Source organism: Felis catus, chromosome C1, assembly GCF_018350175.1.
Source record: "Felis catus isolate Fca126 chromosome C1, F.catus_Fca126_mat1.0, whole genome shotgun sequence".
Classification (NCBI taxonomy): domain Eukaryota; kingdom Metazoa; phylum Chordata; class Mammalia; order Carnivora; family Felidae; genus Felis; species Felis catus.
Window position 1 is genome coordinate 193,015,199 of NC_058375.1, and position 22,330 is coordinate 193,037,528.

The following is a 22,330-nucleotide window of genomic DNA, read 5'->3' on the forward strand; positions in this document are numbered from 1 at the left end:
CTAGGAGGAAGAGGTGGCCCCTCCCTATACCAAAAGTGCCACCTCCACCTCAGTGCAGTGCAAGAGTTGGGAGGTTGGGGGGCACCTGGGTGGCTCCAACTTCGGCTTAGGTCATGATCTCACCATTGGTGAGTTCGAACCCCTGTCCGGTTCTGTGTTGACAGCTCGGAGCCTGGAGCCTGCTTTGGATTCTGTGTCTCCCTCTCGCTCTGCCCTCCCCTGCTTGCGTGCGCACTCTCTCTCCTCTCTCTCTCTCTCAAAAATTAATTAATTAAAAACAAACAAAACACACACACACACACACACACACACACACACACACACACACACACACACTGGAGTACTGCTTGGCTGCCTGCCTGAGGCCTGACTCCCCAGCCAGCACCCCACCACCCCATGGGTCAGTGCCCTGTCTTGCTGGATGACCCTGCCACCTCTCCTTCTAGAAGCCCACTGCCATCACTCGGCCCGGACATGATCTTTATAGCTATGCATTTTAGTGGTTCTCCATTACCTACAAGTTCACTGCATCAAAATTCAAAGACCTCATTTGTTTTCCTTTATATTCTGCCTTGTTCCAGAAAATATTTAAGGCAGTATCTCTCTCTCTCTCTCTTTTTTTTTAATATTCTCCATGATCTCACTATAAAACTAGACCTTCAAAATAGTTTTAGAACTCATACCAAGTTATTAGCTCAGTTTGGTCCTGTCATCTGTTGGCTTGAAGGGGATCTCTCCAGGGGGCATCTACTCTGTGCTGGGCACAGGACTGCAGTTGAGACCTCAGTCTTAGGGTCTTGGTTCAGCTGGGCCTCCAGCCCATGAAGTCAGTGTATTAGTTGCCGAGAGCTGCCATAATAAGGGACCACTAACTGGGTAACTTACAAAACACAGCCTCCCAGTTCTGGACGCTGAGTCTGAAATCGAGGTGTAGGCCAGCCATAGCCCCTTCAAAGGCTCTATGGGAAGAATCATCCTTGCCTCTTCCAGCTTCTTGTGGCCCGTGGCCTTCCTTGCCTCGTGGCAGCGTACCCCAGGCCTCTGCCTCCATCTTCGTGTGGCCATCTTCGCCCTGGGGCTCTGTCTCCAACTCTCCCAGTCTTTATAAGGACACCAGTCATTGGATTTAGGGCTCACCCTAATGCAGTACGACCTCATCTTTAAGTAAATCTGCAAAGACCCCATTTCCAAATAAGGTCACATTCACAGGTCCTGGATGTTAAGGCTTCAGCATATCTTTTGAGAGGACACCATTCAACCCATAACAGCCAAAGCAGCAAGAACAAATGAGGACAAAAATTCAACGAAAAGCGTTTTTTAACTCTGGATTTGACTAAAACTCACCATTTTGTAGTGGAAACTGGAATAGGATCGTGGTTGAGAATGTGGGTTATTGGGTCATAGTGTCTGAGTTGAAATCCTGCAAAGATCTGTTTCCTTCCTTTTTGTGAAAGTAGAATAATAGTAATGCCCACATCATTGGACTGTTTGGGGGAGGGGGTGGTCAGTGAGCTAAAACATCAATCACCACATACAATACCTGCATGTAATCTTTTTAAAAAAATTTTTTTAATGGTTATTCATTTTTGAGAGAGACAGAGTGTGAGTGGGGGAGGGGCAGAGAGAGAGGGAGACACAGAATCTGAAGCAGGCTCCAGGCTCTGAGCTGTCAGCACAGAGCCCAACACGGGGCTCAAACCCACGAACTGTGAGATCATGACCTGAGCCAAAATCAGACGCTTAGCCGACTGAGCCACGCAGGCACCCCTGCATATAGTAATCTCTTAATAAGACCATCTATTATTAACTCAGCAGTATTTGACTATTCTGGTTTACTTTTTTCCGTTTCTCATTTAGAATCTTAAAATTTCCAAAAACAAGAACACTTTAAATAAATCCACTCTGTTAACAGCCTTAAATCAAAACATTATTGTGCGCTTAGGCAGGTCTTATCTGTCATTTTGTAAATGGGCTACTCTGTGTTCCCCTTCTGTTAAAGCAACAGGGATTATAAATATCAAGTTCTTTTGACATTGGATTCTATTACAGTGAATGATCTGCTCACATGGGTAACCCTCTATGTGAAGGTAAAATGGACTATAAATATCAAGCCATTGTGGCATTGTGTAGCCACTGCAGTGAACAGGAAGAGAGTGGCCACTTGATTTATTTAAACTGAAATTTGCCATGATGATAGCAGCATGAGACAACACCAAGCCATCACCCAAGTTCAAGAGCTATCTACACAGTATGCAGTTAAAATGAATTTTGTTACCGTGAAATTTCACCTGTGGTGATTTTTTTCACTAATGTGGGCCAAGACAAATTGGTTAGACTACTAATCTCCAAAAAGTATAAGCCTTCAGGGACTGAATGTTGTGAAAGCAAATTGGACACATTTTTCTACTATTATTGAGAAAGTATGGAGTTGAGAAAAGGAACAGAAAGTTGAAGAAATTTCTTTAAATTTATTGTTAATGTTCCTCTCCGTATTTTTTAGAATGCTTGATTCTAATCCAAGCTACTATGATGAAGGTTTTGGGTTAATCTTTTATTTAATGCAATATAGATTAGTATTATAGTTGTACTATAACCTCATTTTAAAGATAAAGAAATTGAGGGGCGCCTGGGTAATACAGTCAGTTGAGTGTCCAACTCTTGATTTTGGCTCAGGTCATGATCCCAGGGTCGTGGGATGGAGTCCGCATTGGGCTCCTCGCTGAGCAGGAAGCCTGTTTGAGATTCTCTCCCTGTCTCCCTGTGCCCTTCCCCGATGTGTGCACACTCTGTCTCTAAAATAAAAAAGTAAAAAATTTTTTAAAAGAGTAGAAAGATAAATTGAGACATAGACATTTTCAAAAGATTTTTTTTTTTAACATTTATTTATTTTTGAGAGACAGAGAAAGAGCGTAAGCCGGGGAGAGGCAGAGAGAGAAGGAGACACAGATCTGAAGCAGGCTTCAGGCTCCCAGCTGTCAGCACAGAGCCTGATGGGGGGCTTCGAACCCACAAACTGCGAGATTATGACCTCAGCCAAAGTCAGATGCTTAACTGACTGAGCCACCCAGGTGCCCCTCAAAAGATATTTTTTAATCTGAGACTCTTAATTGCTATACACTAGAGTTTAAAGTGTTATCAGAAAACACATTGCCTTTAACTTCTAACCCAGTAGCACTTCTCAAACATTTTGGTCTCGAGATCCTTTGTGCTCTTTAAAATTATTAAGGACCCCAAAGAACTTTTCTTTGTATGGGTTGTATCTACTGATATTTATCATATTAGAAATTTTAAGTTTTAAGAAATTAAAACTTAACGCAGTGGGGCTCCTAGGTGGCTCAGTCAGTTAGGCGTCCGACTTCAGTTCGGGTCGTGATCTCACGGTTCGTGGGTTTGAGCCCCGTGTCGGGTTCTGTGCTGACAGCTCAGAGCCTGGAACCTGCTTCAGCTTCTGTGTCTCCCTCGCTCTCTGCCTCTGTCTCTCTCTCTCTCTCTCTCTCTCTCTCTCTCTTAAAAATAAGTAACCATTACAAAAAATAAAAACCCAACACTGTAAATTATATTGTTAACTCATTTTAAGGTAACAATTTGACTTCTGTTACACATTAGCATCACAGCAATGACATCATCGTGTGTAGAGCACTTCTGGAAGACTCCATAGTATACTCTTGAGAGAATGAGCAAAATAACAAACATCTTAGTATTATTATGAAAATCGTCTTGATCTTGTGGATTCTCTAGAAAGGTCTCAGGATTCCCCAGGAGCTGAAGGCCAGACTTTGAGAACCATTCATCTAAACCATTCCTACATCTGCATAGCAAAACTGTTTTTTGTCCAAACTACTGCTTTTAAGGAATAAATAACAAGAATACTTGTAAAACTCTGAGCTTCTAACACTAAATGTGTATATATATATATATATATATATATATATATATTAGATATGTTATCAATTTTCCTGTTCTCTTTAACATGGAAGCAACATAGGCAACACAAGAGTTTGTGTCTGAGGGGACTCTGGAAGCTGGTGTTCTGGGTTCTAATCCCAGGTCTGCCACTTAGCTGCATGGCCTTGAGGGAGTCATGTAGCATCTCAACCTCAGTATCCTGTCTATAAAATGAATAGGCTATTCCCATTGACCTCAGAGGCTTGCTGTGAGGATTAATTGAAATAATTTCTGTAAGGGAAGGGCTTTCCCAGCCCCCTCCCAGGTAACTTGGGGCCGTGTAGCTGGGCTGTGGCCACTAGGATGAGGGCCATGTCACGTCCCTCACCCCAGAGCCCTCTCTTGTCCATTTCACACCCTCAGAGGTGGACAAACTGGAGGAGCTGGATTTCTGAGTCCCTGGATTGTGACATGAGCAAGAAATAAACCTTTGTTGTGGTAAACCACTGAAATTTTGTACTTTACTCACTATTGCAATGTTTGTTGCCTGGCCTCTCTTCACTAATACACAAGGACCGGCCATGTGAGTGGAAGGAGAGGACTCTAAGGGGGTGACATTTCAATGGAAGTTCAATGGATTAGTTGGGGTGCCTGGGTGGCTCAGTCGGTTAAGCATCCGACTTCGGCTCAGGTCATGATCTCATGGTCCGTGAGTTTGAGCCCCACGTCGGGCTCTGTGCTGACAGCTCAGAGCTTGGAGCCTGTTTCAGATTCTGTGTCTCCCTCTCTGTCTCCTCCTCCTCCACTCATGCTCTGTTTCTCTCTTCCCAAAAATAAATAAATGTTAAAATAAATAAATAAAAATAAAAGATTAGAAGTTTCAGAGAGTAGAAGATTTGAAGGAAAAGGCTCCCTAAAGGTGGGGGCAGGGAGGCATTCCCAGCCACGGAATAGAAAATGCAAAAGCCTCCCTCACCCCTGCACCCTGACCCCCATCCCCAGCCAAGGGGAGAAACTTTCCAGAGACCAGCCTCAATCAGGGGGGACATGGCATGAGACCACTGTGAAGACTAAGTCCCATTGAAACCTTTGTGGTCCCCAAACCCCACTAACAGCTCGCAGCAGGTGGGAGAAACATCTCTGCATCATCTACCCAGCCCCTCTGTGGGAGCCACAGAGCCCTGCGTGACACCACGGGGTGAGGCTGGCTGCCCTGGATGACACTCATCTACACTCAAACAGTGACGATCTTAAGCACATGCACGAAGCCTAAGGAATAAAGATCGGGTTGGTGTCAGTAAAAGATGAGTGTATATAGTCCTGGCATTACCACATTCACCACCGTCCTTCTCAAGTTCTGTAGCTTCTCAGAGTCCAAGTTTTCATAGGGCCTCGCTGCCGCAGAGCAGAGGGGAGCCACCCAGCAGCGTGCTCTTGAGGGAATGTGCAACGTAATAGCAACGTGTGGGTTTTTCATTCTGCCAGGGAAGGAACACCTGTTCACAGCCTTTTGGCCTGTGAGCCCATGTTCTCCTTCTTCAGCACAATGGAGGCAGCAACTTGGGGAGAAGTTTTCAGTGTTGCCTCCCGGTGGGTTTCGAAAACACAGCTATGGTATTGAAAGAACTGCTGAGTAAATATCTGTTGAATGAATGAACGAATGAATGAATGTTACGATTCAGAACCAGAACCATCATACCACATTACTGCCCACCTTGCTTCAAAGGTGTTTAGTTCAGATTCCACTTATTAGACACTTCTGAGTCAATGGTGCCTAAGAGTTCGTAACAGCTTTCATCTTTTACACGTGTTTTAACAGCCTGGGGTTCAGCAATACCCATGGGGTGGTGCCGTTTGGGTAAGGAACTGTTAACTTTATCTTTTGGTGATTCTGGGAAAGAGATGGAATCATTGGCCTTTCATTTGCCTGTGCTTGTTAATTTATGTGTAACCATCAAAGTGGATACATTTTACATGAGATCAGAAGAGGTCATCGGGGTACCTGGGTGGTTCAATCCGTTAAGCAGATGACTTTTGGCTTCCGCTCAGGTCATGATCTCACAGTTTCACGAGTTTGAGCCCGGAGTTGGGCTCTGTGCCCGCAGCTCAGAACCTGCTTGGGATTCTCTCTCTCCCTCTCTCTCTCTCTCTGCCCTCCCTCTCTCATGTAAATAACTCACAGCAGCGCCCCTCCTCAGAAGACGCAGGGCATTTGGAGTTTCCTGATGAGTATAAGGATGTTTTCCAGGTGGGATGATGGAGGTAAGAGTCACGTGCACACGTGACCAGGGAGGATGGGGCCCTGAGGGTCCAGGGCAGGACGTAGGCAGCTGTCCACAACCTTCAGACAGCTTTGGCCTACAGAGGCCTTTTGTATCTCTGACACCATGGTGTTTTGTTTTTTTAGTTTTATTGTCAACATTTAAGAGTAGGGAGGTATCAGGTAAAAATCAGGGTCTCAGGCTTTCTTTAAAAATTTTGAAATATCTGGCCAAAGTGGGTCCAAATGCCCAAGATAGCGACGAGCTAGAGCTGAGCCGGCCCTGCCCTCACTGGATGGTACGCTCTCTCTTCCGTTTGCCGCAATACCCCCCCCCCCATCCCCATTCCTTATTGCTTTGCCCTTAGCCGCCTTCATTCACTGACAATACTGTTGGGGTTTGTGAAGGGACCCCAATAAATAGCATCTCTGCTCTTCCTTGGGTCCTAAACAAGCTGAGAAATAAGACAGTATATAAAACTGGAAGCAAAAAAAGTCTCCTTTATTCACTGAGAACGAAGCAGTTGGAAGGCATGGCTTATGTCAGGCAAAACCAAGCTGACTCAGCCGGCTGCGTTCAGGGGTCGCTGGATCAGGACGGGCCTCCCACGTCATTCTTACAGCACGGAGCAGCGGCAGAGAGCTGAGGTTCTGCGTGCACGCCTGCCCCCCCAGGAGAAAAGGGACAGAACCGATCCGCATGTCAGAGGGCAGAGAGCATGGCAGTCAAGGAACTGCCAGAGGAGGGAGGGAGCACTCCTCACTGACCTGGCCCTCAAAGGCACTGGGGCTGATGAAGGCTGGAGGAATATTCCTTGTCTCGACAAGCTAAGCATAGAACTCGGGATGTGCTCCCATGCTTGTGGTGATTTTCTTCAGGGGGCCCTTAGATCAAGGTAAGTAAGTGTGGCAACCTTCAGCAACCATGGAAACAAAGTTTCTGGAAAGAAAGAAGCAGCACTCACCATCTACTGGGGTAAATCAACTGGAATGAAAGACATTGAAAACAAGAACAATAGAATAAAAAGACAAAGAACTGAAAGGGAATCCAAGATGTACTTTATGATATAGGCACTAAACTTGCAGGAAAACAAGAGAGAGCCCCAACATAGACTGGCCACCAGTAGAGTCTGGGGGCTGGTCACGGAGGCATAATCTTGTTCATTGAGGGCTGGTAAGAGCCACACACGTTCCCAACCGTGCCAAGTATGTAACGTTAACCCCTTGAGAGATGAAGAAACCGAGGCTGCGAGTGATTGATTCGATGGGGCCAGTGGAGGGATTGCAGGGCCAGTGTCAACGGCTCCAAAGCCCTTTCCCTCTCCCTGCCTGTCCTTTTGGCCAAGAGTAAGCTGCTTCCCCGAGTGCAGGGGCAGGCTGAGGCCAGCGAGGTGGCCAAGGCAGGGCCTTCAGAGAGCTGCAGGGCTGAGTCAGAGCCCTGACAGGGCTGGGAACTGGGAACTGCAGCCTGCCCTGCTGCTGGCCCTGGCCTCTCCCTGCTGATACGCTGGCTACCTGGGGTCTGTGATGCTGTGGCCTGACCTTTCCCACCCTCTGGCTGCCCACTCCCCACAGAACAGACATGGGGAAAAGGGCATGAAATTGGCCTCCACACACACGGTGTTTGACCCTCTGCTCCATCAGCAGCAAGTTTTCCACAAAAGAGGGAGAGCTATGGGGCACGATTTTGTTGTCGGAGCTTCCTTGACTCTTGGTTTACTTGCGAGGCCGCCAGCATGCAAACCTCAGTCATACCTACACAGGGTCGTGTTCATTCAGTGGTTCTCCAAGAGATCAACTAGGGAAAATCCCTTAACAGGGAATGTTTTTAGAAGGAACATATGGAGAATCAAAAAAAGGGCTAAATATAAACCTGTATTTACAGAACGGAATAAGGAGCAATGGAAAGCCGAACAGAAAGCTGGATGGAGAAGTTTTCTCCTAAAACAGGTTTTTTCAGTGGGTGTGAGTGTGCATTTTGCAGTATATGTGAATTTGTAGAACACTAGAGTTGCCTGTAATTGAACAAACAAAGAACAGCTTCTGATGCCAAAAATAGTTCTGATGCCAGTCATATTATGGAAGTGCCTGAGGCCACTAACTTCATCAGAGATAAACCCCTGTGGGGGGCGCCTCAGTGGCTCAGTCAGTTGAGCATCTGACTCTTGCTTTCGGCTCAGGTCACGATCTCATGGTTCCTGGGATCAAGCCCCCAGGTCAGGCTCTGCACTGACCGCGAGGAGCCTGCCTGGTATTCTCTCTCCCTCTCTCTCTTTGCCCCTCCCCTGCTTGTGCTCTTTCTCTCAAGATATAATAAACATTAAAAAAAGAAACAAACCCACTTGATTGTATTACAGACATAGACATGATCAAATGGAGCACAGACTTTAAAATAGAAGTTCCAGGGGTGCCTGGGTGGCTCAGTTGGTTAAGCGTCCGACTTCAGCTGAGGTCATGATCTCATGGTTGTGGGTTCGAGCCCCACGTCGGGCTCTGTGCCGACAGCTCAGAGCCTGGAGCCTGCTTCGCATTCTGTGTCTCCCTCTATCTCTGCCCCTCCCCTGCTTGTGCTCTGTCTCTTTCTCTCTCTCAAAAATAAGTGAACATTAAAAAAAATTTTAATAGGAGTTTCATATTAAGGGCATTTTTTAGGTAGCTAAAGCAACTCTGAGAAATGAGTTACGTCATTAATGCTGAAAGAAAAACGAAGCAAACCCTGGAGTTAGGGCACGTTGCAGGCATGAAAGAAATTTCCATGGCCCAATGAGGGTGAGGAGGGAATGAACAACTATGTATTGAGCAGCTACCACATGCTGAATGGGTGACAGGCATCCTCTTGTTTGACCTTCATGATGTTGCTAAGATGAGATGATTTCTCCCCTCCCTGGAGACTGAAAAACCTCAATATCAAAGGTTATATTGCCAGCACACGGCAGGCTTGCGATCCAAAGCTAGTTCCAATCCAGTTGTCTGGCTCCAAAGACCCTTGCCCTTTCAGATACCGCATGGCCCTTCAGGGTGACATCAGCAGGCCCTGGGCCTGACTTTCTCATTCCTTCTCTGTACAGAGACTTCACATGTTTGCACAATAAATACTTCACTCACTTGGATCATTCTGATGCAAAATCTAACCTCAAAGGGTGGGTCCTCATGGTGCTTCTGCTTCACTTTCCTTTACTCAAATGTCCAGGCAGTCTTTGAACAAGCAGATTAGCCACTGATTGCTAGATAGCAGAGAATAAGTAGAGCGAGAAAGGCTTCTGGTAGTCTGGCTTCTCTGGACTTGGCCCTCATAGAAAGTTTGCATCAGAGGGCACAGCATTCATTTTACTGAACAGTAGTTTAAAGTGCCCGTCTAGGGGTGCCTGGGTGGCTCAGTTGGTCAAGTGTCCAACGTTGGCTCAGGTCATGATCTCACAGTTCATGAGTTCGAGTCCCACGTTGGGTCCTGTGCTGACAGCTCAGAGCCTGAAGCCTGCTTCGGATTCTGTGTCTCCCTCTCTCTCTGCCCCTCCCCCGCTCACTCCCTGTCTCTCTCTGTCACTCAAAAATGAATAAACGTGAAAAAAAAAAGTGCCCATCTACAGCACCCCATAGAAAGTGCCTACTTATACAGCCAGCTGCTCGGCGGTAGAGGAGGTCTAGCTGCCTAAGAAATGTATAAATAGTCCACCTGCTCAGACAGGAGACAACCCACTTTCCTGCAAGTACCCTAGAGGGCTGCATTCTAACGTGCAGAGCCCAAAAGACAGTATCACTGAGCAGCAAGAAGGAACATTGGAACTGCCAGTTCTCTATGTCTTTTTAATCTCACCCTTTAAATTTTTGAGTTTCATGTAATAGGTTTATATGTACTTAATACATGGGTATTATAATACATGCATAGATTTTGTTAGTAGATGTAAGCTGGAAAAACATGCTTGAAAATTGCCAACATAGGTGCAAAACCAAAAAATCTTGGGGCCTCTCTGCCTAGAGGAAGGTGAGTATCAGAGGAGGTGGTGACAAAAGCTTGCCCCTGGATTCCTAAGATCCAAAAAATAAACTCAAATTGCCTGGGTCACGGTGCAGGGAGAGGTGAACCTGCCAGAAGCAAGGTACAATTGGACGTCTCCCTGCTTTTCTTTTTCCCACTGAGGATGATACCCTGTGAAACTGCCTGAGAAGCAGGTGGATCGTGAGTCACAGAACTGCCCCTTTGTTACCTGAGTAGCCCTGGGCTGTGGCCCCCAGGACCCTGAGAGAGACCAGCCCTCCTTCCCAAGCAATAAATTTTGCTGGTCAAAGGAGCAAATAATAAAAGACATTTAAAAAGTTCAACATCACTTGTCCTACAAGAAATGTGCATTAAAACTAGTAAGAGTACCCTGTTCTTCAACCATCAACTACATAGATTTCAACAAATCACTAGTCGGCCAGGGTGCAGAAACAGGCAATCCCTGCACGCCCGGTGGGTACGTAAATGGGCGAAAACTTTCTGTTGGCAATTTGAAAATACTGACCAAGAGTTTGAAAAATACACAGATCTCCCTAACCATCAATTTCTCCTCTAGGCACTTTTTGAAGAAAATAATCAACTTTGTATAAATAAAGGTTTAAATACATAAAAGCTTATTTTTTTCTCCACTTTTTAATTCTACACACACTGGTATCTTTTTTGAGGCAGACTCTGTGCTAGATGCTGTCACACAACAAAAAAATAAAATAGGGCTCTGCTCTCCTAAAGATCATTAATGATCATTATTACAGTGTTGTTTATAATAGGCAAAAATCAGAAACTGACAAAATGACCAAAATCAGTGTTGTTTGTTTTGCAGTTATGAATTCCTGTGCAACCATTAGAAACTATATCGTAGAAGACACTGTAAAGTGTTCACATCAGGTGGTTTGGGGAAAAAAACAGTTATCAAAACTGTGTGTACATTGTATGTCTCATCACGGCCTTGAGTGCCCAGAGAAGGGTCACAGTTTAGCCTAGCATTTGAGACAGAGGTAATTTAGAATGAACAGACTTCTTTTTAGTGAGAAACAAAATAGAACAACAAAGCATTGGGAAATATGCCCATCATTTTTCCTATTTCATGAATGTTTTCTGAGGATGATTCAAGGAGAAACTGGCAAAGCAGGTAACAATGGCATTGATGGAAGATTCTCAGAGGCAGTAAGACTACGTAAGGAACTACTGCCCAACTAAAAATAAGTATCTCATCCAATATTAAAAAGAATCTCCAGCAAAATCAATAAAAAGTCCCTAAGAGAAATGGGCTTGCTCAGACATTGTTGGTACAAGGGCACCTTTATTACAAGCTTTCGAGAAGGCACTTAGCAGTATCTATCAAAACTCTTAATGTCACTGCCATAACCTAGCAATTTTATCTATAGGGATATACCTATAGGAGTATTTATACCTGCATGAAAAAAATTTAATATGGAAATGGAAATTAACCAGCACATGTATAATGGGAGTCCACAAGGAGACAGAGAAAAAAGAAGCAGCAAGAATACTTGAAATAATGGCTCACATTTCCTAAATTTGATGGAAAAGATTAATCTGCACATCCTAGAAACTCAACAGATTCTAAATGGGATCAGCCCAAAGAGATCCACACAGAAATACATCATAGACAAACTCTCTAAAGCCAAAGATGAGAGAATCTTGAAAACAGCAAGAGAGAAATGACACATTATGTACAAGTGACCCTTCGTGAATTAACAACAGACTTGCTCGCCTGAAACTGGAGGCCGGTAGTCCATGGGATGACCTATTCAAAGTGCTGAAACAAAAACAACAGAATTGTACATCCAGCAAACTACCCTTCAAAAATGTACTACTGGAAGACATTCAAATACACAAATATAAACAGAATCCTGAGAAAATTTGTCACTAGTAGACCTGCCCTGCAAGAAACGGTCCAGAGAGTCCTGAGGGCTATACGCAATGACCCTGGACAGTAACTGAATCCACATGATGAGATAAAGATCTCACCCTTGACCATACTGAGTACTAGAAATATGGAGAAAAAGGCCAGACATAACAAATTTCTGGTTACCTTATCACCTTCTTACTCGTCAAGCTTTACACACTGATTTTTAAATGCGATATCCAATAAATATCCAGTTATATTGAATCAGCCTGAAGCTCCATTTGGAGAGCTGATGACCCATACTTGTTTTGACTTGGTGGCAATTGGAGCTAACCGCTCCCTTTTGTATGACTTAGCACAACCTAAGAAGTAACACCAGCAGTAATAACATCATCATGCTACAATGAAAGTCTAATTGGGAGTATGAACAGAAGTGCTAGTGGCCAAGGTTCCTATCTACTAGTTATGTCTTATTGGAAAACCTGACCCAAGAATCTGACAATCAAAGAGGATTATCTTTCATTTTACCATTATTTGTTCACAGTTATGCCATCTGGCTCATATAACCAGAAGAAACTTGGCATCCACATCCAACTAGAATGACCGTCAATTTTCAAAACATCCTATTTTCTCTTTGCCAAGAACAAAGTGACAACTGATCTCAATGTGGAAGCACTCATCATGTAAAACAAATGACTTGAGCGGGGAGTATTTTTTAAGAAGATAGGGTTGGAAGAGCATTTTGATGTCAACAGATATCTCAAACTGTGTTCTAACAATATAATTCATAATTTTTGTGTTTGTCTCTGAATTTTCCCTTCAATTTAACAGATACTTTTTGAGCACCTGCTGTATAAAATAGAATGAGCCAAACACTAAAAGGCTACCAAGCTATATTGGTCAGGAAATGGCTCTAGCTCTATAAGAAAGAAAACATCAGATTTCAGTGGCTTAACCTAATGGAAGTTAATTTCACGCTCACTTAAGAGCTCAATGATGCTGTCCTAGGTCAGCAGGCAACTTTCTTCCACCTGGTGATTCAGGGATTTGGGCTTCTTCTGTCTTGAGCTCCTGCCATCCCCTAGCACATCAGAATCTTTGCTTCAAATTGCCTAAGAGGTAGGAGAGTAAAGAAAGAATGCACACTTCTTAAAACACCCAGCCCACATGCGACACCTGTCATTTCCACTGGCATTCAACTGGTAAGAACAAGTCACTTGGGCAGACCTGTATGTAGGATATTGGCCAATATGGTCCCTGGCTGGATAGTCACTTCCTTGCAACAACTTTACACTCAGGAAGGAGGGGAGAGTTCTGTTATTCCTATTGTGTAAGATGTAGTTTCTATCTTCAAAGAACCTTTGTCAGAGTAGAGAAAAAAGTCCACTGGAGAGAAATGTCATGCAGGAGGTGGCATTTGGAATGATCTTCGATTGACAGACCTGCCAGACCGTGTTGGTAAGAGGGGCATTCTGGATGGTGTGATTGTCACTAACAAAGCATGGAGGTGAGGAGGGAATGTTGGGTAACTACTTTTCCTGGAACATAGATTTGCATAGGGGAGAGATCAAGCTTAAAAGTTTTGTTAGGTCACGGTTATGTAAGGTCTTGAATGTCGGGATAAAGAGTTGGAATTCTATGCTTCCTTTATCATGATTATCATGCATTTTTAACACAAAGTTTCCAAAACAATGATAGCATTAATCACCAACAAGTAACAGTCACAGACCAGACAATACATTCACTGTGAAAGAATTTCATTTTTCAAATGGTAACACTAATGACAGCATCATATTACATTCACAGGCTGTAAAAGATTTCAGAAGTTTGCATCTGTTCCCATGTGTCTTGCTATTTGCAAAATACAATCCAAACATTTCCATTTCACCCTTGCTCCTTCACCCAGGATTATCTCACATAGTTATCTAGAGACGCTGAGGGTAGCTTTACAGGCTGGCATCACAAATCAGTAGGCACCTCCCCTTGGGTGGGGCAGAAGACCTTTCCAGGGCTGTGAGGTCTGAATACTGTTGACACAAAACGAACAAACATTTTTAGAATCTCTAAAAAGTAAGAAAGTCTTATTTGAGCCCAAGTTAGGACAGCTGCCCAGGAAACATCCTCTTTACAGGGAAGCAAGTGCTCCGGAGAATGAACAGTATTAACAGAACTCTATGCTTTTTACATCTTATGAAAACTCAAAAGATTATAGATGAACATATAAGCAGGAATCACAAGTTCTAACATCAAGGAATGCGGGGAGTGGGAGAGCATCGGTCGATATTGTAAGGACAGGATGGTTTTCCTCTAGGGCACTCGCTGACAAAGCAAATGTGCAATATATGCTTGGTGGGCCATAAATCAGGCTTTTGGTATAAAGTTTATGTACATTCATGCTGACTTAGAAACCTAAAGTGGCTTTCCTTATATGTCAGGTCTGTAGAGAGTTTTTCTCTCGTCAATACCAACCCCAGTCACTACATGCTCCATAAATGGGATTTCCCTTCATCTTCAACAGGCATTGTAGTTACAATGTCAGGATCAACGCTGACACATAAATCATACCGGAAATTTAACCGGTAGAAATATTTTGTCTAAAAACATTCAGATGCAAAGGGACAGGAGGGGCACATCCAACGACGTTGGGGAGCTTCAGGAAAGCAGTAACTGGACCAGAAGCTGAACTTTTTCTATAGGCTTAAATTTAGGTTTCTAACTGTAGTGTCGTGTGAATCGTGACTTTGCTGTATATCCCTGTGGCTTTAAAGTTGGCAGTGGCTTTAAAATATACACAAATGGGCCGTTTAAGAAATTCTGATTGCAGGTGGGCTCTGTCTTCATTGTGCTCACGTATCTTCCCTTTTTGGAATGAGGTAGAGAAAAAGAGGCAGACAGACAGACTACAGAGACATGCAGCCTTCATCTTCTATAGCATTTGTTCTTGAAGCTCTTTGACCTATGTTGTTACCTGGTACCTATTTTGTTGACTTTCATTTAATGTAATGTGATTATTGCAAAACTTTTTTTTTTAATGTTTTATTTATTTTTGAGAGAGAGGGAGACAGAGCATGAGCACGGGAGGGGCAGAGAGAGAGGGAGACAGAATCCACGAAGCAGGTTCCAGGCTCTGAGCTGTCAGCACAGAGCCCGATGGGGGGCTTGAGCCCATGAACCACGAGATCGTGATCTGAGCCAAGGTCGGACACCCAACCGACTGAGCCACCCAGGCACCCCTGCAAAACTGTTTTTAAGCCATTGTTACTTTGGTTGAAAATAGTCTAAATAGGGGCACCTGGGTGGCCCAGTCAGTTGAGCCTCCGACTCCAGCTGAGATCCTGATCTCACGATTTGTGAGTTTGAGCCCCACATTGGGCTCCTTGCTGTCAGCACAGAGCCTGCTTCAGATCCTCTGTCCCCGCCCCCTCTGCCCTTCCCCTGCTCGTACTCTCTCTCAAAAATAAATAAACATTAAAAACATAGTCTAAATAGGCATGATAGAAGCTACAGTTTAGTTATACAGAGCTCTTAATTTATACAGAGCTCTTATTTGCCTGATAAAATGAGACAATTAAAAGCAATAATTTTCACAACAATCAATATGTTAATGAGTTCACATTCATAACCATTTTTCCCATCATAAAATAAGCAAAAGATTTTTTTAAAATATCTAAAGTTGGTGAGGACATTGTGAGATGAACACAGTCATTCACTGATGCTATTGATTTAAATAAGCACAAACTTTCTGGAAAGCAATTTGGCAAAATGTATCAAGGGTTTAAAATGTCTATTCGGGGGTGCCTGAGTGGCTTAGCTGGTTGAGCATCCAACTTGATTTCGGCTCAGGTCATGATTCCAGGGTCATGGAATCTCTCTGTCTCTCTCTCCCTCTACCCCTCTTCCCCACTCATGCACACTCTCTCTCTAAAATAAATAAATAAATAAATACATCTATTCCATTTGTCTCAATTATGCACACACACAGAGCAGAAAACATTCTCCACGGTGGGGGGGGGGAGGGGGGTTGGGGGGGCCTTAACGATGGTTATCCCTTGATGATGGGATAATAGGTAGTTTTTACTTTGGAATTATATTTAAAAATTTTATCCCCACTGAGAAAGTATTATTTTTATGATTATGGTAAAAATTCTTTCCATCATTTAAGAATATTTATAAAGAATTTTAATAAATATAATATTCAGTGAGAACAATACCATGTTTTATAAAGAATATAATATCAACTTATATTTGTACATGTGTATACATACAAATATATAGTCATTTGTCTAATAGATACATCTATTTTCTAAGGCTGAAAATGAGGTACCAATGAGCTAAGTCTAAAATCATGTTTATCAATAAGTGTTAGGGTTGTTGGAATATGAATTATGGATTTAAAATCTTTCTCATTTAAATTTCGGTTTCTCAGCACTGAGCTTGTACTGCTTTTAAATTCAGAAAAGAACACTTAAAAATCAAATAGAAAAATCTCTGAAGAGCATGATTATATCATTTTATTCCCTGTAGTCAGGTCAGCTTCCTCATTTGTAAATTGAGGGGATTAGACTTGATGTTCTCTAAGGTATCTCTCAGGCTTAAAAGACTCTAAGGCTGTGAACCGTATAGCACATACCTAATAAATGATTATCAAAACAACGACCATGTCTATTGTAAATCTAAAACAACTCTGACCTTGAGGTTCACGATATAACAAAGAGAGCATGGCCTTAACATTAAAAGTAACTTGGCTAGCATCCTGGCCGGGTGTCACTTCCCTCATTAGAAAAATGAGGGTAATAACTCTTCTGTCAAAGGATTGGAAAGGGGTTGAAAAGTGGCAACAAGTCTGAAGGCCTTTGCATGCGGCTGCCTTGGAGTAGATGCTTCCTAAATGATACTTTACACAGTTAATCCAAGACCTGGTCGTCTATCTGCCAGACCGCACTGGACCGTCATCAGTTTGTAGTCCCTGGATCTAAACTCCCATTTTGGACCCTGCATCAGAAGCAGAGGGTAAGCTTTGTGAGGGCTGAGCCATTTCAGCTTTGGGAAGTTGAGACAGCGGTTCGGGTGGGACCCGAATATGGCAGGCCATGTCACTGGGTCTCTGGAGTTCTCTTGTCCAGTGGGAAGAGAAGTGGGCAGCACAGGGAGTCAAAGCACAGAGGAGAAGCCTGGTTATGTGTTTGCCTCCGTGCTGGCTTGCTCACCTGCCTGCCAGACCTTCTTCCTTCTCTCCTCCCTTCCTTCAGAAAATATTGCCACTACGTGGCAGTCTCCATGGTTGGCATCAGAGTTTGAATATTAAATAAGATACTGACTCTGACCTTAGGTAGCTTATTGTCTGGTAGGAGAGACAGATAATAAAAATCGCAGACCCACCTCATCAGCCCTGCACACAGGGTAAATTGATGGTCCAGAAGTGAGAGAACACAGTGGTTGGAGGGAAGAGTGCACTTCAGGACGTGGTGACAGAAGTCCTACCCAGGACAATTCCCTCAAGGTAATTTTTCTTTCTGGCAGGGATAGATTTTGCTCCAGTAGTCAAGATGTGTTTGAGGTAGGGAGGGGAGCACCCTGTCAGGAACAACATGTGAAAAGATCAAAACACGGCTCCTCCATTAGAAGACCTCATGAAAATGAGCTCCCCACAGAGAAGCATATGAGGTACAGAGAGAAGGGAAATGAGGCTTGCAACCAGATCATGGGGGATGCAGACCAAGCTTAAGAATTAGGAATGACAACTCAACAACAAGAAAACAAAAAACCCGATTAAAGAATGGACAAGGGACTTGAATAGACATTTCTCCAAAGAGAACATATGAATGGGCAACAAACATGAAAAGATGTTCCATTTCAAAAGTCACCAGGGGGTGACAATTAGGATAATAGAAGTGTTGGTGAGGATGTGGAAAACTTAAGACCTTTGTGCACTGTTGGCAGGAATGTAAAATAGAATAGCCACCATGGAAAACAGTATGGCAATTCCTCAAAAAATTAAAAAATGGAATTACCATATGATCCAGCAATCCCACTTCTTGGTATTTATCCACAAGAATTGAGGGCAGAATCTTGGAGAAGTATTGATACCCCTACACTCACAGCAGCATTGGTCACCATAGCCAAGAGGTAGGAACAACCCAAATGTCCGTCCATGGGTGAATGGCTAAGCAACATGTGGCAAACATGTACAATGGAATATTATTCAGCCTTAAAGAGGAAGGAAATTCTGACACAGGCTACCACATGGATGAATGTTGAGGACACTGTGCTAAGTGGAATATACCAGTAACAAGAGCACAGATACCGCATGACCCCATTTATGTGAGTTATCTAAAGTTGTCAGGCTCATAGAAATAAAATGGTGGTTGCCAGGGACTATGGGGAGACGGAAGGAGGGAGTTATTGTTTCATGGGTACAGTTTCGATTTTGCAAGGTGAAAAAGTTCTAGAGATCTATCATCACACAACAATGTGAATATAGTTAACACTTAAGTATTATACACCGAAAAATGACTAAGATGGCAAAGTTCGTGTTATGTGTTTTTTACCACAATAAAAAAGAGAGAATTGCAAACAGTCTCTTGAAGGCAGTGGACCATTCCCTGGAGCATTTTAAAGCTGGGAGACACATGGCCACACTTGCATTTTCCGTAGTAGCCTCTGGGGAAAGCGTTTTCCAGATCAGTGATAGAACAGACTGGAGCCTGGGGAGACCAGCTGGAGGGACTTTGAGGGTCCAGACATGGGCTGATGAGAGTGTGACAAGCTCAGAAAGAAACAGGAAGGAGATGTGGCAGTACGAAGGAATGCAGGTATGGCTGGGAACACTATCATTATTCCGCCTGCGCAATTCTGGGCATTGTCCAACTTGGTGTGTTAGTATATTGCCCAAAGAGATCGTGAGGACTTCCTGCCAGGAATCACGTTAACTGCTTGTGGTGGTGGTTCTCTATGATTCTGAGACAGGGTCCTCTCCCCACTATAATTCCTTCTCTTCCTTTTTTCTCTTTTTTCTGTTTGTTTGTTTTTTTTTTTTAACAGTAGTACCGATTCCCTAGTACATCATCTTTCATATTCAAAGTTGCAACTCTCCTAAAGCCAGCTAAAGAGAGTCTTAATTCAGGAAATATCTCTAGAAATTCGGTAACTTTCCATTTATTTCTCTTCTATCTGATTCTAGGGAATTTTCCAGTGATTATATCATCCTCCAGAAATGCATCCTGGGTGAAAGCTTTTTGAATCTCCACATTTGAGAAAAACCATTGTAGTGAATGTTTCCCTTCATACCAATGCATTAACATGTGATTTCTGAGACTGGGTGTGTCCCAGTCAGTGGGCGTCTTGAAGGATGAGGCCACCCTCAAAGTCAGGTGCTGGGGGTCAGGATACTTTCCAGTGAGGGACTCTGTCAGGCATACCATGTTCTCAGCACAATTCATATTTTGCCTCAACAAAATAGCACAGTTCTTTATGTTGTTGGCTTTTGGAATTACTTATGAAATGTGGACATCACTGAATACCAAAGGCCAAGAATAATTTCTTCTAAATTAATCATGAGTGACCTTGGTAAAATAACATTGCTTGTTAAAATCATATTTAATATTGCAATTTACAAATTATCAAATTTCTTGTTTTTGTCCTTTGATATTTAATTTATTTCTTCCAAGCTTAGGTAAATTACAGTTCCTCTAAAGATATCATAACTACTAGTTTCTGTTTTCTGCTACTTTGCTATGACTTGATTTATATGTTTAACTGTCAAATCTATCTAAAGTGTGTTTTTTGGTGTAATGTAAATTAAATCATTTTTCAATATTGCTAGCACCAAGAAGTAAATCCAAAGAGAGTTTTCCTTCTCTAGAAAGCAGATCATTTGCATGTTTTGTAAAATGCTTAGCACAGTATAAATTTAACCCATGGGGAAAAAATGTTTTCACTCCACATCTCCCTTGGAAAATATTTGAAGTACAGCAGTCATATACCTAATTTTCTTTGAAGGAAATTTTGGATAGAATCCAGGAGAACTACCCTTTGTAAAACAGATGAATGTTTCATCTGAAAACTTGGTCCACTTAAAAAAATTAACTGCCAAGCATGTTTAAGTGTCTGTGTTAGTTACTGTGGTACAAATTATATTCAATAGAAGTTTCATGCTGAGAAAAACCATGAAGTACAGAAGATGAATGCCTTCACTGTGATTATTCTCTTCAGGAGCTAGAAAATAACTACTTAGAAAGATTATGCATGAGGGTAATTGCCGTTTAATGGAGAAAAACTGAGGAAAATAATTATAAGAGTGCAGAAGATATTTCTTAACCATCTGTCATTTAAAAATAAGAAGAAGAAGAAAAAAGAAAACAGTACACTTTCCAGAAGGACTTGGATGTGATGCCAAAAGGCAATACTGTGATGCTACACACACAAAAGGAATTCCTGCGAAGAATTCTGGGATTAACTACATGTAGATGACTTCTAGAGCCATCGCCAATATGTGTTTTACTATTGCAGTCAGTCACCTTTATTTGGCATTTCTACGTAGCCAAGGTGGGAGAACACACGCAACTAAGATGTCAGTAATTGGAAGGAGATGCCAATAGAAAGACATTTCCTCCTACCGGGAAAATAAAAGTAGGGCCAATGGAGAAAGGCAACCTTTGAATTTCTTATTTTGTTTAATGCGTTGGAGAAATTTTCGTAACCTAATAAAGGTCTATATTTATGGGGCTAGAAAGGCTTTATTCAGATAATATTTTATTGATGTTCTCTTCTGTTGAAGCTGGGATTCTTAAGTATATTCTTAAGATATTAGCCCCTGCCACATGCCTGTCAGTTCTTCTCCCCTGCCTCAGAGGAGCTGACACTCTGGAGGCAGAGGAAGGAGCGATTCCGTGAATTATTCAGCATGACTGGTTTGCTGTTGTTCAATAATATAGGATTTAATAACCAGACAAGACAACAATACAAGAGATGTTGTGAGGCAGTATGTGATTAAGGGTGCAGCTGGAAGTAATCTCTCTCTCTCCTCTGAATTTCCAGAGCACTTTATCTATGCCTCTTATGGCGCTTGCCCTTTTCTCACTGATACTACTGTTAGTTTCTTTTCCCCATACTGGAGAGTGAACAACTGGAGGGCAAGCTCCAGGTCTGACTCATCTCTGATCCCCCTGACAGAGCCTACACCTGCCTAGTGTTGCTGCAAGTAGACATTTGTTATTTGAATCAAACAAGGAACACAGAGAATAAGTTATGAGCGTGAAGAGGATGAAGTGAGATGCGTGGGTTTGTGTGAAGATTCTCATGTCGGACAAAAATAGATTTAAAACAATAAATGCTGGAAGCAAACATTGTTTTTAACCTCTGTAGCATCCATTCATCCTTTTCGTGTTGAGAACACACTGATTTTCTTCTGAGGAACCACAGCTCTGCTATTGTATGTCCTTGGTTGGACTGTGATCAAGGGGGCCTACCCTTCCTTGGCCTGGATAATCACACTCTCATGGAGATAGAACTCAGACAGAACAAGGACAAAAATTGCCAGTGACTCATCCCAGTGGTAACCTATCCACTAGGATAATGGAGATTGGCCATTCGGCTGCCATTTCTTGGCAGATTAAAGATGGCCACTCATTCTATATCAGCCTTCTCATCAGGAGGCAGAGTCTATGTTCCCTTCCTTCAATCTGGGCAATATGTCCCTTCCCTGATAGAATAAATAGAAGTGACCATGTCAGTTTCAGTGCCTAGGTCTTCACAGATTGGCAGCTTCTGCTTCTTGTCTCTTGGAAGGTGCACTCTTGGAGCTCTGAACCACCATTTAAGTCCAGCTACCTGGAGGCCGCCATGCTGTGAGGAAGCTGAAGCTAACCACCTGGAGAGATCCTGTGGAGAAACATGCCCAAACAGCACCCAGCTCTCCTAGCCATCCTGGCCCAAGTGACTAACCTGTGAGTGAAGAATCCTTCCCATGACTCTACTCTCAGAAGCTATCTGACTATAACTGCATGAGTGACCCCACGAAGAGCTTCCCAGATGAGTCCATCAAACCCCAAACCATGAGAGATAACAATAAATTGTTGTTTTAATCCACTAAGTTTTGAGGTGATTTGTTACACAGCAAGATAACTAGAAAACATCTAGACCCTGCTTTTCAGAATACTGTTGTTCAACTTTCCCTCAAATGCTTCAAAAGAGTCGTCTTCTCCTCCGTTAGAATTATAGTACTGCCTTGTGTTCCTGTAACACGGTCTGATGTTCATAAGCATGCTGATGTGCATCATCTCATCTGTTCTGTACCTCAATTTCTTACCAAACGAGGCTACAA

The 22,330-nt window shown here is 43.0% G+C and overlaps 1 long non-coding RNA gene across 1 annotated transcript; it reads left to right on the plus strand.

The window, feature by feature from the left end:
* Positions 1–16,180: 16,180 nt before the first annotated feature.
* On the plus strand, positions 16,181–22,099 carry LOC109502831. The gene is made up of 2 exons (XR_006583502.1): positions 16,181–18,821; positions 21,796–22,099. It is a non-coding gene; the product is annotated as an uncharacterized LOC109502831 (long non-coding RNA).
* The last annotated feature ends 231 nt before the right edge of the window (positions 22,100–22,330 follow it).